Below are 15916 nucleotides of genomic sequence, written 5' to 3' on the forward strand. Positions count from 1 at the left end.
AAGACACGTGAGTTTGGGGAGTTGTCAGGAAATGCCAACTTTACAGTGTAAGTAAGATACGTGATTGCTATTTGAAAATACAAAGCCTGGACCTGATGGGCGCGGACAGTCAAAGTTCAGTGATCACTTTGTGGTTCCAATGCTAATTCCCTGTGCAGTCTGTGCTATGGTCTAAAAGGAGGAGTATTTCTTATAGAAGTAAAACAAATACACCTTTTAAAAGTCGGAATAATAGAGGAGGAAGCGTCAGATTGGGGCTTATCTTTCCCTGATTGTGTGAGGTCTCCTGGTCCTGTTTGATCTTGGAAGGCTTCCTATATGGTTAATGGCCCTGCTGTAGTGGTGGTGCTAATCTGCCCTGTGAAGACTCTGAGCTACTTGTTCTCTTACCACCACTGCCCAGATGTGTCAGCTCTCAGCTGTGCTCAGGGAACCAGTGCCATCTCATAAGGATAGGCCCAAGGAGTAGACATTTAGAAAATGCCTGTTTCAGATGCCTGCTCGGTAAAATGAAGGAGGGAAACTGCAGATGAAACTAAATTCTGTTAATACAGAAGGAGGTGCAATGAGAAGTTTATGAGTGTGTCTGTGACCCCATAGGAAAGGCATGCTCAACTATAGGGATATAGGCTCACTGATACAGTACAGGTGATTACCTCAGGACAGTGAACATGGAGTAAAATTCTTACGCTGAAATACATTGAAATTGTTATGAAAAGCACTTAGGAATACCTGGGTCCCATTCTGGGTTAGACTTAATCATTTTTTTATTTTTTAAAAGGACTCTTTTCGAGGAGTTGTATTGCAGCCAGATGTTTACTATGTATATATTGATTCCCATGTTTCGTAGAAAAGAAAGGACATACACTTCCTGGGTGATTTTAAACAGGAGAGAACCTAGGAACTGTGCTTTCAGAAGAGGTTTCACTTCTGCTTCCCCTGCTCGGGTCTCCTAGGATAAAAGAGGGCTGACCTCTACTCCAGCAGAAGCTGTGCATGGATGGAGTGAGGGCTCGTTGAGTGGTTACCACAACCTGTTCATTCCACAAACCAGAGAAGCCTGGCTGGCTGCTCTGTTGCCTGGTTCTGCTGCAGTTTTCTAGCCAATGGGAAGGAAGCGCTGACTGCAATGATGGGCAGAAGCCAGTTAGCTGTTCTGCCTGCTACTGTGCTGAGAGATAGCTCTTTATGTAGAACTGAGAAATAGTTGGACAATAGAGATTTTTAAGGAAAATTAGCATTTGCTTTCTCATTATGCACTTTATTAGCCTTCACGTATTGTGATTCCGTGTAATTACAGAATCTTATTACATATTCTCCTTCAAAGTTACTTTTGTAGAAATGGCTATTTTTTTGTATGTCCACTTCTGTCTTACTTTGTAATTGTGTATGCATACAATTTCACTTTAGAAGCAACTATATAAAATGTAGTAAGAGTTTTTAACTAATGGATTCTATAGCAAGCATCAATACAACCCAAGTAGCAACATAAATAATATTGCTTTAGAAAGTTTGTCTCTGTTCACGTTTTTGTTACAGCCACTTGTACTGGGACGATTTATTTACATGTTATTTAAAGTTTCTGTCCCTATTAATCGTCCTGATGCCTAACTGGGGCACTCAGAGCTGGTAGTCAGCAGGCTTTTCTATTTAATTCTGGAAGAACAAGCTGCTCATGATGACCCAAGAGAGCCACAAGGAAGGGTTGTGAAAGGGGGTTATTCAGCCAGCTCTAATCCTTGTTTTCAGAAAGGCAGTATCTTTAAGTGTTCTTTAATTAGTGAATAGATAACGGTTGTGAATTCCTGTAGACACCTCCACAGGATCGAGACGGTTTGCCTGCGTCTTTACATCATTGTCTTACATTTCTAGTAAGTAAGGTTTCGATAGAAACATCTCAAATGAAGGAAATAGAAAATATAATTTTAAAGTAAGTAATCATTGCAGGATTTTGGTCTGATTTATTGGAATATTTACTTTAATATTACAATTAGAAACCTGAGTATTACACATGATAAGGTGATGTTTATAAAACTAAAGTGTGTTTCTTGATTTCTTGGTTGTTTGTTTGTCTTACTGATCGCTTAGTATACATGTGATGTTTACTGCTCTGAGATAAAAATCTTCAGTTTGGTAAAATTGTTTCCTCCAGTCACCTAGGAAATATAAGGCAGAGAACAACTCACTGATATTTAGGTAAACCAAGAGAAAATATATTGCTTCAGCGAACCAAATATAACCCATCAATGGTGACAATGCCTGCAAATCAAAACGAACAGACTTTAGCTATGCTTCTCTTTTTCAAAGAACTTAAGTGCTTAGCTGTTATTGTTAGTACCAGAGAAAAGTAAGTTGGCAGTGACATTTGAAATATGATAAATAAAAGCCTACAGAATGTCTGCTTCTACTTTTAGCACTTGTCTGATTCCTTCTGCAGAAATTGCATAATGGAAACTACTGTGGAGTTAATGCAACTCCAATATACCGACCTCACTTACTGTAGTAAATGTATTACCCATCACTGCGTAATGATAAAGCCATGGTTATTGAAACTGAAAAAGTTATTGAAGGAGAGGGATGGGAGCTTTTTGCTGTTATCACCTGTATTATTAATTGGAGATAATTACTGAAGAGCAGCTGGCTGTTGGTTTTAGGGAGCATCAATTGTTCTCCTCACCCAGCTGTTAACTAATACGGATAGTCAACACATCTGTTTCAACAGCTGGTAATTAACAAAGGCCTAATTGCTGCAGCTCTTCTAACATCCAGTCTGTGAAAAAGAAGTGATGTAGGAGAGTATCATTTACTTGGTGCTCTGCACTTTCTGAGACCAGCTTCCTTTTTTCTCTCCTCCTTCTATTTCTTTTCTTACTTTGAACACCACTGCCTTTGTATGAAGCATTGAATGCCAGGAGCACACAATATGGTAATCCAGAGCTTAGCTTTTCCAGATCTTTGTTGGTGTTTCTTATTGCAACATTTCTTTGCTAACTTAGAAGATAAAACGGATCAAAAGCATTTTGAGTAGTTCCGTACAACAGTTAAAATCTGCAGCAGCGCGCCCTGGGCTGTGCTGCTGTGTGAGCATCCAAAAGAAGACAGGGAGAGAGAATTCCTTATTGCCCTCACATGCACAACTTCCAAACAATTTACATATTGAGAAACTGAATTTCTCTACAAATGACTGTTTTAAATTATATGTTAACTAACATGAAGTTAGCTGAAGCCAGCTCTGTTTTCTTCTGTATAAGTTGCCATCTCCTAAAAACATGGCCTTACTTATTTCAATGCCTTTATGTCAACTCGAAGTTTTTGAGAAAACATTTAGTGTGTTTGTGAAGCCTGCTTTACCTCCTGTTCTTTAAGATCTGAATTGATTTTTTCGAAGATATATTTAAGTCAGAAATCTTTGAGAACTTCTGGTTGGTCTTTACAATGATTGTGAATAGAAATTTTTTGGTTTGGACCTTAACATGTGGATAAAACTATTTTGCAATTAAAAGGATTATACATTAGTATTTGTTGTCTTAATACTTTAATACTCTTAGTTGTGGTCTAGTTCAGTATGATATATATTTAATATATTCTTGGCCATACAACTTTATATTTATGCTTTTGTAATTTGTATTAGTTACATACCAAAAATTTTCAGTAGCCATTTTATGTTTTATTTGAAATACACACACACACACACACACACACACACACACACACACACACACACAGAGGCGGGGCAGGGGAAGCTGTCTGAATAATGCGAAGTCCATATTTATTAGAGATCTCATAGTCAGGTTGGTTTTCCCTTCACCACCTTGGTGAATTCGAGAATGTTCTGGTCAGTTACATGGCAGTGATTATGTTCTTACTGTGAGCGCCTGAAAAGTCCTGAGCTGAGGTGATAGTCATGCTCACCTGCTTACCCTGTGTCACAAGCGACTTCACTTGGCAATATTTCTATGCAGACTGTTCAGTAATTGATGTTGAAAGCTAGAAAAGAAATTCAACACTAGTGCTTGCCATGGACTGAATTGCAGATTGCATAATTTCAATTTTTTTTGCTGGCAAGACTCTTAGTTCAGCAGGTGTTCAGGTAAGGAGGTGCACAATAGATGCAGTACAGAAACATACAGGATCCTAAGCAAATAAACAAACCTATTGGCTAACTAAATAGAAGGGTACTACATGTAGAGAAATGTTTGTGACGGAAACGTAGAAGAGAAGATAAGTCATCTGGGACACTTTGTTTCTTGAGTTTAAGTAAGTCTTTAATTTTCTCTGTGTGCTCATATTCTTAGGTGGCACCACAGAGCTTAGTGGAAGGAGTGTTTCCTGACATGAGAGGAGACAATGGGCTTTGCTGGGAACCTACATACTAAGCATTCACTCTACCACTAAGCTACACTCCCAGCTAGGAACCCATGCTCTGGCCTGTACTTTACACACACGCACACGTACACACATGCGTGCACACACACACACACACACACATACACACACACACACGCTATTCTTTTCTTGAGAAAATTAATTTCAAGAATAGGTGCTGTAGTTAGAAAGAAATTTATTAATAGACACTCACTGAGGATCATTATCAGAACACACTGCAGAAATGGAGTCCTGGGAGGAGTTTTCTCAGTGCTTGTGAGAAAACTCCAAAAAAATAAAAAAACTCAAAAGAGCCTTGTGACCTCAGTTCTTCCAAACCACAGAATTGTTCTTGGAATGTGCTTTTCTGCCTCTCCCAGCTGTACTGGGTAGGAGTGCATTCACTTTAGATTATTCCTCACAGCTGGCTATTGTTGCTTGTTCATATGCCGCTGTGGGAAAACATGGGTTTTGTCCTCGTGAGTTGTACACTTCACGCAGGTGACTCTTCTTCAGTATAAATTGTCGGTTGCTCTGAATAAAGTTGGCTACTGCATGAGACTTTAGTCCGTCTTATTTTCGGCCCCCACTCTCCCAGGTTCACAACACCAACTAGAGCAGTAAACAAAGTGGTACCAGGAAGCAGGGGCCTGAAGTCAGTTGTGACATAGGAGAATGAGGGCTGAGCACGAGGGGCAGAATCCATGGAAGCCTTTGCCTGTGCCAAGCTTGTACATGATTTTATTTTAAAGAACGGCTTCCAGAAGAAGGGACTTTAGCTGAACCATGGGATAGAATCGTAAAGAATAGTGAAAAGGTAGCAATAACAAGGGGGAAAGATCCCTGTTCAACTTGGGTCACTTGTGCATTGACTTGGAAAGTTATCAAAATGCGTAGGAAAGATAAGGAGGATATCAGCCATAAGGAAAGGAGATAATTTCTTGAATGAATATAAACTGGATAAACTTTAACATTAGTAAAAAAGGCAAAAAAACAGATAGTCTCCATTCAGGCAAAATTAAAAGTAAAAACAGCACCACAGATAACTGTGCTGGTGACAGTTCCTTCAGCTCCCTAACAAAAACCTCCTTTAGGTATGTGTTGCCTGAAAATGGCCCTGAAGCAGGAGGTGAGGAATTTTATATCAATCTAGTTTTGAATCATATTTACTTCTTGGTGACGATTTACTACGTCTTCAAGCTAAGCATTCTTGGGCACAGCAGAGAAAGTAATTTGTTTATGCTTAAATATGTACTAACCAATCTGTTTAAAACTCTAGAAAGGTACTCATATATTATCTCAAGGGGCAAGAAAAGAACTACAGCTATTTGAGTCCTGACCAACAGAAGCTGTGTTAGATCCTTGTGGGTCTGTCACGTCATTTAAACTTACTTACTTCCTCACTATATTGCCTTCCCCATGGGATGCACAGAAAGGTAAACCTTTGGGATGGACCTGTTTTCAGCATATGGGCCATAAATTACTAACTGCTCACACTACTCTTCTTGCTCAATTAGTAAATCAGGGAGGACCTGAAGTCAACAGTTGTATGGGTTTGATGTTTGTGTACTAACCTTACCTGACAACCCATTTTTAGGAGTGGTATGGAATCTATGATTTCCCAGTTTCGTTAGCAGGTTACTGTGGAAGGATAGGAACTCATTATCCAGCTGTCAAGCTATGGGATGTTCTCATTGGAACTGAAATTGTGATTACAAAATTTGTCCAACCTTTTCTCATTCCACAGGCAGATACATCTTTTGTTAGTGGTTCACCTAGGGTATAGGAAAGGTCGCATGGTCCAGACCTTCATCAATCTACTTCTCCAGCGAGATGGGTGGAACTGGCTATTCTGAGTCATCTATTTTGGCTAATTCATAAACCCTTTAATGTCCTTTCAGTTTCTTGTGTTGTAGGGTCAGTCCCGGCAATAGACTTATACTTGTGCCCACTCTAACCTCCATGGTTTTATTACAGAAGGAAATAAGCAAGCTGACACATTAACCTGCCCTATTTTTACTTCTCCAGAAGAAAATTGGGAAGGGATATGTACGTGTCATTGTAGATGGATTTGGGGAAACATTACAGATTTCCCTTTGGCTTCTTCAGCCGCAGTCTATCAAGGATACTGGTCAAGAGCAAAGAGATAGTGAAAGTAACCAGAAAGATAGCACACCTCCAGCTGAAGATATGAGGCCAGAACATCAGGAGTCAAGTCTGCCTACCTGGGGCCAAGGGATGGTCTTTATGCACCAAGGGACAAGTTACCTCACTAGTGATTTTGCATTTATGCATTTATGACTGGACCTTCAGACCATAATACATTCATTCATTCATGTGGAGAATGGATGGTCTTTAATTTGGGGGGGCGGGATTTAAATTACTTCCCATTTGCAGAGGATATAATAATGTTTGTATTTCTATTAAAGTCAAATGTGGATTTTCATTCTATAAGATACCTGAACTACTAAATATATGGGTCTCTTTTCATGCTATTCTCTAGATTTTTCTGATCAATATAATAATGTAACTAAAAGTACTGTAAATAGTATTGATCTCTGTTCTTTGTAGCAGAGAATTACACACACAGTGCTTTCACTGATCTACTATTCATTGTGGTTATAATTTGCTTACTTATAGGATACTCATGCATCAAATGACAAGTGTATTTATCTACAACATCTCAAATCAAAACCACTCTGGATATCCTTCTATTACAAAAGAGTGTGTGTGTGTGTGTGTGTGTGTGTGTGTGTGTGTGTGTGTGTGTGTGTGTGGTGGGGGAGGGGTATGGAATACTGCCAAGAATGGAGTTCTGCGCATAGAATTGTTCTTGTAATGTGCTTTTGTGTCACAGGTATAGTGAATAGGAGAAAGTTGACTTTAGATTATTCATTAAAATTAGTTACTTTTGGAAGAAGATCTCCCATGCTCATGGATTGGCAGGATTAATATAGTAAAAATGGCCATTTTACCAAAAGCGATCTACAGATTCAATGCAATCCCCATCAAAATACCAATCCAATTCTTCAAAGAGTTAGACAGAACAATTTGCAAATTCATCTGGAATAACAAAAAACCCAGGATAGCTAAAACTATCCTCAACAATAAAAGGACTTCAGGGGGAATCACTATCCCTGAACTCAAGCAGTATTACAGAGCAATAGTGATAAAAACTGCATGGTATTGGTACAGAGACAGACAGATAGACCAATGGAATAGAATTGAAGACCCAGAAATGAACCCACACACCTATGGTCACTTGATTTTTGACAAAGGAGCCAAAACCATCAAATGGAAAAAAGATAGCATTTTCAGCAAATGGTGCTGGTTCAACTGGAGGGCAACATGTAGAAGAATGCAGATCGATCTATGCTTATCACCCTGTACAAAGCTTAAGTCCAAGTGGATCAAGGACCTCCACATCAAACCAGACACACTCAAACTAATAGAAGAAAAACTAGGGAAGCATCTGGAACACATGGGCACTGGAAAAAATTTCCTGAACAAAACACCAATGGCTTATGCTCTAAGATCAAGAATCGACAAATGGGATCTCATAAAACTGCAAAGCTTCTGTAAGGCAAAGGACACTGTGGTTAGGACAAATCGGCAACCAACAGATTGGGAAAAGATCTTTACCAATCCTACAACAGATAGAGGCCTTATATCCAAAATATACAAAGAAATCAAGAAGTTAGACCGCAGGGAGACAAATAACCCTATTAAAAAATGGGGTTCAGAGCAAAGAATTCACAGCTGAGGAATGCCAAATGGTTGAGAAACACCTAAAGAAATGTTCAACATCTTTAGTCATAAGGGAAATGCAAATCAAAACAACCCTGAGATTTCACCTCACACCAGTGAGAATGGCTAAGATCAAAAACTCAGGTGACAGCAGATGCTGGCGAGGATGTGGAGAAAGAGGAACACTCCTCCATTGTTGGTGGGATTGCAGACTGGTACAACCATTCTGGAAATCAGTCTGGAGGTTCCTCAGAAAATTGGACATTGAACTGCCTGAGGATCCAGCTATATCTCTCTTGGGTATATACCCAAAAGATGCCCCAACATATAAAAAAGACACGTGTTCCACTATGTTCATAGCAGCCTTATTTATAATAGCCAGAAGCTGGAAAGAACCCAGATGCCCTTCAACAGAGGAATGGATACAGAAAATGTGGTACATCTACACAATGGAATATTACTCAGCTATCAAAAACAATGACTTTATGAAATTCGTAGGCAAATGGTTGGAACTGGAAAATATCATCCTGAGTGAGGTAACCCAATCACCGAAAAACACACATGGTATGCACTCATTGATAAGTGGCTATTAGCCCAAATGCTTGAATTACCCTAGATGCCTAGAACAAATGAAACTCAAGACGGATGATCAAAATGTGAATGCTTCACTCCTTCTTTAAAAGGGGAACAAGAATACCCTTGGCAAGGAATAGAGAGGCAAAGATTAAAACAGAGACTGAAGGAACACCCATTGAGAGCCTGCCCCACATGTGGCCCATACATATACAGCCACCCAATTAGACAAGATGGATGAAGCAAAGACGTGCAGGCTGACAGGAGCCGGATGTAGATCGCTCCTGAGAGACACAGCCAGAATACAGCAAATACAGAGGCGAATGCCAGCAGCAAACCACTGAACTGAGAATAGGACCCCCGTTGAAGGAATCAGAGAAAGAACTGGAAGAGCTTGAAGGGGCTCGAGACCCCATATGTACAACAATGCTAAGCAACCAGAGCTTCCAGGGACTAAGCCACTACCTAAAGACTATACATGGACTGACCCTGGACTCTGACCTCATCGGTAGCAATGAATATCCTAGTAAGAGCACCAGTGGAAGGGGAAGCCCTGGGTCCTGCTAAGACTGAACCCCCAGTGAACGTGATTGTTGGGGGGAGGGCGGCAATGGGGGGAGGATGGGGAGGGGAACACCGATAAGAAAGGGGAGGGGGGAGGGGGATGTTTGCCCGGAAACAGGGAAAGGGAATAACACTCGAAATGTATATAAGAAATACTCAAGTTAATAAAAATAAAATAAATAAATAAATAAATAATAATTAGCTACTGTTAATTTTTTTAGTATGCCAATACAGAAAACATGTTTTGTTTTTTACCACATGAGATTTGTCCTTGTGACTGTATACTTTACTCTTGTAAATATTCTGAGCTCTCAGAGTATAAACTGTCTGATGCTCTGAATAAAGTTGGCTTTAGTTTGCCTTATTTTTAGGCCTCTCTCTTCCAGGTTCACACTCCCCAAAGAGCAGTAAACAGATCATAAACAGCACTTGATTAAAATGTGTTCTAGATTTCTGTATATATCAAATCTTATTAAATGATGACTATTTTATATATGAAACCTAGGAACTTTCAGTAATTTTGTACATGTCAGTAAGAATGACTTTCAGAGGGATAACCAAGAAGTATCAGGGGCCAAAGTGGAACTGATGCCTAATTACCAAGGAGCACAAAGCCAGAATAGTATTTCATGAAATAGTATTCATTAAATCTAAGAGATAGACAGAAGAGATATGTCCTCCACAGGATGACATAACATAAAGAGAAATGGTTAAACACAAAACTTTTAAAATATCTTTACACAAAATTTGAAAAGAAAGTTTCCACACACTAAAACTAAAAGGGAAACTACACATCTGAGAAGTCAATAATACCTGAAATACATAATAAACTCCACTTAAGAAAACAACCTTATAGTAAAATATGCAATGGACACTTTGCTGTGTTGGGACACAAGCATCAGCAGCTGACTTCAACACTACTCATCATCGGGTACATGAGAGTTATCCAAAAGACAGAAGATGATGCATATAAACATGGACATGATTACTACTGGGTGTATAGCCAGTGAGAATAAAAGCATTATGCCAGAGACATCTGCACTCTCACATGAATTGTGTTGTTACTCACACTAGCCAAGAAACAAAAATATACACAAAGTCTATCTGCCAATGAATGAATAAAGGGAAAGTAGTTAATATACCATATTATGGAATACTACTCACCACAAGTCTTGTCATCTGTGAAGGCATGGATAGGAGAGTGGGTTAATGTTAAGTGAAATAATTCTAGCACGAAAAAGAAAAAAATGCCTTATAATCTTCCTCAAGTAGTTCAATTCCTTTGTGTAAACTTATGTAAAATAATTCTTTACTCTTTAATATCATTAATATTAACATCATAGTTTTTAATGATTTCTTTTATAATTACATCATTGCCCCATTTCCACTGTCCAAACCCTCCCATAAACCCCTCCTTACTCTTTCTAAGTCATGGCTTCTTTTTTATTATTTGTGGTTATACACATATATGTATATGTATGTGCATATATATGCTTAAATATGCAAATATAACCATCAGTCTGTATAATGTTACTTGCATGTATGTTTTCATGGAAAACCATTTATATCAAATGGATAACCAACTGGTGTACTCTTCCCTGGATAAAGTATTTCTCCTGCTCTCAGAATTGCTTAGTTGGCTGTAGATTTTTCTATAGGGTTAAGACCCCGTGGTCTTTTCTCCATGCCCTTTGGCATGTCCACTGCTTTAGTGCTTGTTCAGCTTCCATTCGGGAAGTCATGTGTGTGAGACTTTCTGGGTATAGCTTCTGATATTTCTAGGAGACACAGTCTCCCATAGAAAACTCACTGGTCCTCTAGCTCGTACACACTTTTCACCAGGCTTCCACAACATTCCCTGAATCTTAGGGGCAGGAATTCTTTGTAGATGGATTATTGGAATTGTCCTCCAAAACTCTTCCCTTAACATCTAATTCAAAGTACCAATTTTTACCTAGTGTTTATAGCATAGTGACTAAGAGGAAGGAGAATTCAGAGCACCTGAGTTCAAAATCCTTGTTTCACCACTTAGGACTAGTGACATGGTGGTTAGTGATCTTTTGTGAATTAGATAGCAGTTGTCTCAGGTGTAAAATGGGACTAGTAGCTACCATGATGATGCATTGTAAGAATAAGTAAGTGGCTCCATAGAACAATGTTTGCTGGGCCTTATTTTTATTTTCTTATGGATGTATAAAAAATTATAGTAAAATATTATGATTTGGAAAACCTGGATTTCTTTTGTATCATTTTTCCTGCTTCTAAAATATCCATATAGTTAATAATATTATTCTCTCTTATTTTCCTCCCTTCCAAAATGATAGAAATAACATTTATCTCTTCAACAAAAGCATTCAATTTCTTACCGTGTCAAGTTCAATAATGTCTTATACTTTAAGTCTTTTATAAACTTCATAATATTGAAGCATTGTGCTTTGAGCGAAGCTGTTTAACCAAGAAAGGGGATGAAGTAACATGTGCCTGAGAAAGCAAGGCAGTCTTTTTATCCCTTACATTTCTTAATATAGCGCACATAGTTTATTACTAACAAAAGGTGTGTAGGCGCTGTCTTGGTCAACAATGGGTTTCTTGGTAGAGATACATAGACTCATAAGAAAACCCACAAATGGCCTCACAGAGGCTCATCCATCTTTTTGTTCTGAGTGCAAAGGTGTTAAGTTTCTGAGGCAGAGTGGTGCTGAACATTTATTTTCTTCTCCTGCGTGGTAGATATTAACTTCTACTCAACTCCTCACTCAGCAAATTGATGATGCAGCTTTTGTCCTACTAATGATTCAACAATAGGTCATTGAAACCTTTTATGTGCTGTGTACTATTGTATGTATGTCACAGGTTTCATTATATTGTATGAGTATCAGCACCTCGCAAATAGATTTTAGCTTACTCCATTGTGTAGATGAGAAAGTGGGAGCACATGAAGCACTAGGTTGCCTAATGCTTGCAGTAGAGAGTCAGGATGCCCTCCCAGTCTCTGGTTGCATGGACCTTGCTGGGCTCTGTTTCTAGCATACTTTTTCTAAATTTCTAACTTGTTTCTGTGAGTTGTGCTTATAGCTCAAGGATCAACTTCAGTTGTTAATAATATAATTTCTTTTCCACCACAATCTCCTGCCCCTCTCTCATATCAGTCCTCCTCATGGGTCATTGAGCAGTGCATATACTGTTCTTTATGAATGAATGACTTGATTGTCTTCATTTTGGTAAACCAAAGGACAAGACATAAGTATAAAATATAACCACTAAAATGCTCTAAAAAAGCATTACACAATGTAGTGAGCAAGTAAGTCCTTCTGAGATGGATTGTATAGGAAATCTTCTCACTTTTATCATTTTGATAAGACTTTAATTTATACACTACTTTTTCCCATATTTAGAGTTACACGTTATCTACCAAGCTCGAAATCTGCTCACAAGTTTGAGAACTAAAATCCTGCATGTCCTATAGTCATTGCTTGAACAACTGTCTAGACATATCCTTAAAGACATGCAAGATGTCTCTAGGTATGTTCATAACTATAACACAGTTTAATATATTTATGCCTATTCTTTCAAAATTACTCTTTAAAAATGTAACATACACTTAAATTACATCATATTCAAATGTGGTCTTGTAATATGAGATGAACAATGCCTTATGAATATTTCTATCAACTGTTCTTGTAATTAGTTGTGAAGCCTTGGACAAGTTCCAACTGTTTCCTCTGCATATGTTGAAATGGCAGAAATTCTCTCATCATAAAAATAGGACTGTATTACCTCTAAGATGCCTCTCAAATCTGTGGCCCGAGTCTTCATTTTATTTGCATGCCATGCTCCTTTATTTAGCAGATATCATGAAGACAATCAACTGCCTCTGCTCTGTCTAAAGAGAATTAATCATCTTGGTGATACTGAGGGAAAGCTGAACCGTTTCAGACTATAACTATTAAAAACACATTGAAAGCAAACATAAAAGATTTGAAAATAAGATAACGATTGTTATCCACAGTAGCAACAGTAAATATCGCTCAGTTCTGTGAACAGTATAATCCTGCCTTTGTCCTTCTGAATTGCTAGATAAGACTTACTAAAACAGCATAGTTCCTTTCTAACGTAGTACCAGTTCAAAAAGCTGTCCCTTCCAACCACAATACTCAGAGGAGGTATAAACTTTAGCACTAGGCAGCCAATCTTTATCATTATTATTTCAGGTGTGACGAAAGGACACAGAATGCAGAAGATGCATTATGATGAATCTGGCTGTCAGTAATTCTTTTACCTAATGATCATGTGATTCATGCTTCACTGGGAAATAGTGAGGACTATTCTATAGGCAGGTTGCAAGGACAAACTGTGGTAATGTCTGTAAGCACTTTAACCATCCACTTCCAGAACAGGAATGCATTAGGTGATATCCTTCTAAGACTGAACCCTGAGTATTATTTCAGTGAAACCATCAAGTTTTGGAATTTCTTCCTAAAATATATAAATATACATATCATAGGACCATAAATCTATGTCTGAGCAGTTAGATACTCAAGAAAAATGAAAATGATATATACTGCAGATATTTATAGTGACTGTATTAATAGCTTCTAAAACTAAAGCAAAATGTTGCTCAGCTGGTGAGTAGATATTCACTTTGTAATTCTCAACATAGCGTTGTTCATGATTATAAAAGAACAAACAACTGGTATGTACAATAACATAAACAAATCTCAAAGTGCATTAAGTAAAATAAGAGCTAGTTTCTTTTACATAATATTCCAGAGAAAGTAAGGCTATAAAGCAGAGGATAAGTATAAACGAAGGTTAGGGACTCACTGATGTACAGAGAGACATTTGAAGATAATGGAAATGTTTTATACCTTGACTGCAATGCTGTGTGTGTGTGTGTGTGTGTGTGTGTGTGTGTGTGTGTGTGCGCGCGCGCGTACGTGTGTGTGTGTATATGTATGTGTGTGCATGTGAGTGCGTGTGTGTGTGTGTGTGTGTGTGCATGTGTGTGTTACAGTGTACAGAAATGACCAGGTGGCTCATGCCTGTAATGGCAGCAGTTGGAAAGCTGGAAAAAAAGTTACTTTAAGTCCCAGACATGGGCTACACAGTGTGTTCCAGTATGATCTGTCCTACAGATTTCTTACTCTGTCTCAAATTATAAAAAATACAGATAATAGGGGGCTGGGGATTTAGCTCAGTGGTAGAGCGCTTACCTAGGAAGCGCAAGGCCCTGGGTTCGGTCCCCAGCTCCAAAAAAAAAAAAATACAGATAATAGAATACAAATCATTGCGTTTCATTGTCTGTAATTATAATTCCATAAGCCTAGTTTGAAAAAAACTATATGTATAGTTATTGGATGTTACATATATGTTTTACTTTTATGAAATTTTACCTAAAAATAAGACTATAAGTACAAAAGATAAAAAAAATACAAACTATGAAGCATCTATAAGGATATAACTAAAGGAGAAAACATTTTTAATATGCAAACAAGAGTTTATTTTGAGTGTCTTTTCCTAGTTAGAAGGGATATCTTACCTGTAGTTATGAAATTCAGAAAATTAAAGCAATCATTCTAACATCTTAAATTTAATTACAGAGTAACTCTGTTACAATTTCTTAGCCCAGATAGAAAACAAACTAATATCTTGTACCTAAACTTATATGCAAATATCCAGGCTGCTCCATGCTTTTATAATTTTCCATTATTAAAATAGAAAAGTTGCATTATCTAGTGTTCATTTTCATTACACTAATTAATTTTCTCATAATTGGGTTTTTATTATTTTCCTATTTACTACATTCTTATGCAAGAAACTAATTCCACTGAAATCTTATGCATTCAGCAAGATGCTGATCCTCTGGCTCCAGACTTTAAATTACTTTTAATTATCGACAGTGTAGTTTTCAGGTTTGAAACAATTGCATGTTAGCTGTCAAAGGCCATTTAAACTGAAAGACAATGTTTTCATGTAAATTGAATTTTAAATAAACAGTATGAAAACTTGTCATACTAGTACCCTATTTTATAAGTAATGTTAAACTCTTCTTGGCATTTCTTAAAACGTGTGAAAATGATGGTGGCAACATGTGTAACTATTTTAAAACTAGGACTTTGAGCCCTACCAAAATGAAAATGCAAGTAACAATTTACTCCAAAAAGCTAGGAGGAAATACCTTAAAAGTTTATGCAGCCAGCCATTGGACTGAGCATGGGGACCCCAATGGAGGAGTTAGGAAAGGACTGAAGGAGCTGAAGGGGTTTGCAACCCCATAGGAAGAACAACAGTATCAACCAACCAGATACCCAGAGCTCCTGGGGACTAAACCACCAACCAAAGAGTACACATGGAGCGACCCATGGCTCCAGCCGCATATGTAGCAGAGGATGGGCCTTGTCAGGCATCAATGGGCGGGAAGGCCCTTGGCCCTGTGGAGGCTCAATGACCCAGTGTAGAGGAAAGCTAGGGCACTGAGGTGGGAGTGAGTGGGCAGGGGAGCACCGTCATAGAAGCAGGGGGAAGGGGAGGGGATAGGGGGTTTGTGGAGGGGAAACTCAGAAGGGGGATAGGATTTGAAATGTAAATAAATAAAATAACCAATAAAGAAAAGTTTATACCACAAAAAACTGATAAATCTATAATAAATGGTAAAAGTTTCTTTTTC

The 15916-nt window shown here is 38.2% G+C and overlaps 1 protein-coding gene across 7 annotated transcripts in view; it reads left to right on the forward strand.

The window, feature by feature from the left end:
* Window positions 1–15916, forward strand: part of Mipol1 (mirror-image polydactyly 1) — a 335084-nt gene that overhangs the window by 225115 nt on the left and 94053 nt on the right. The window lies entirely within an intron of this gene.

Source organism: Rattus norvegicus, chromosome 6, assembly GCF_036323735.1.
Source record: "Rattus norvegicus strain BN/NHsdMcwi chromosome 6, GRCr8, whole genome shotgun sequence".
In the NCBI taxonomy this organism is placed as follows: Eukaryota; Metazoa; Chordata; class Mammalia; order Rodentia; family Muridae; genus Rattus; species Rattus norvegicus.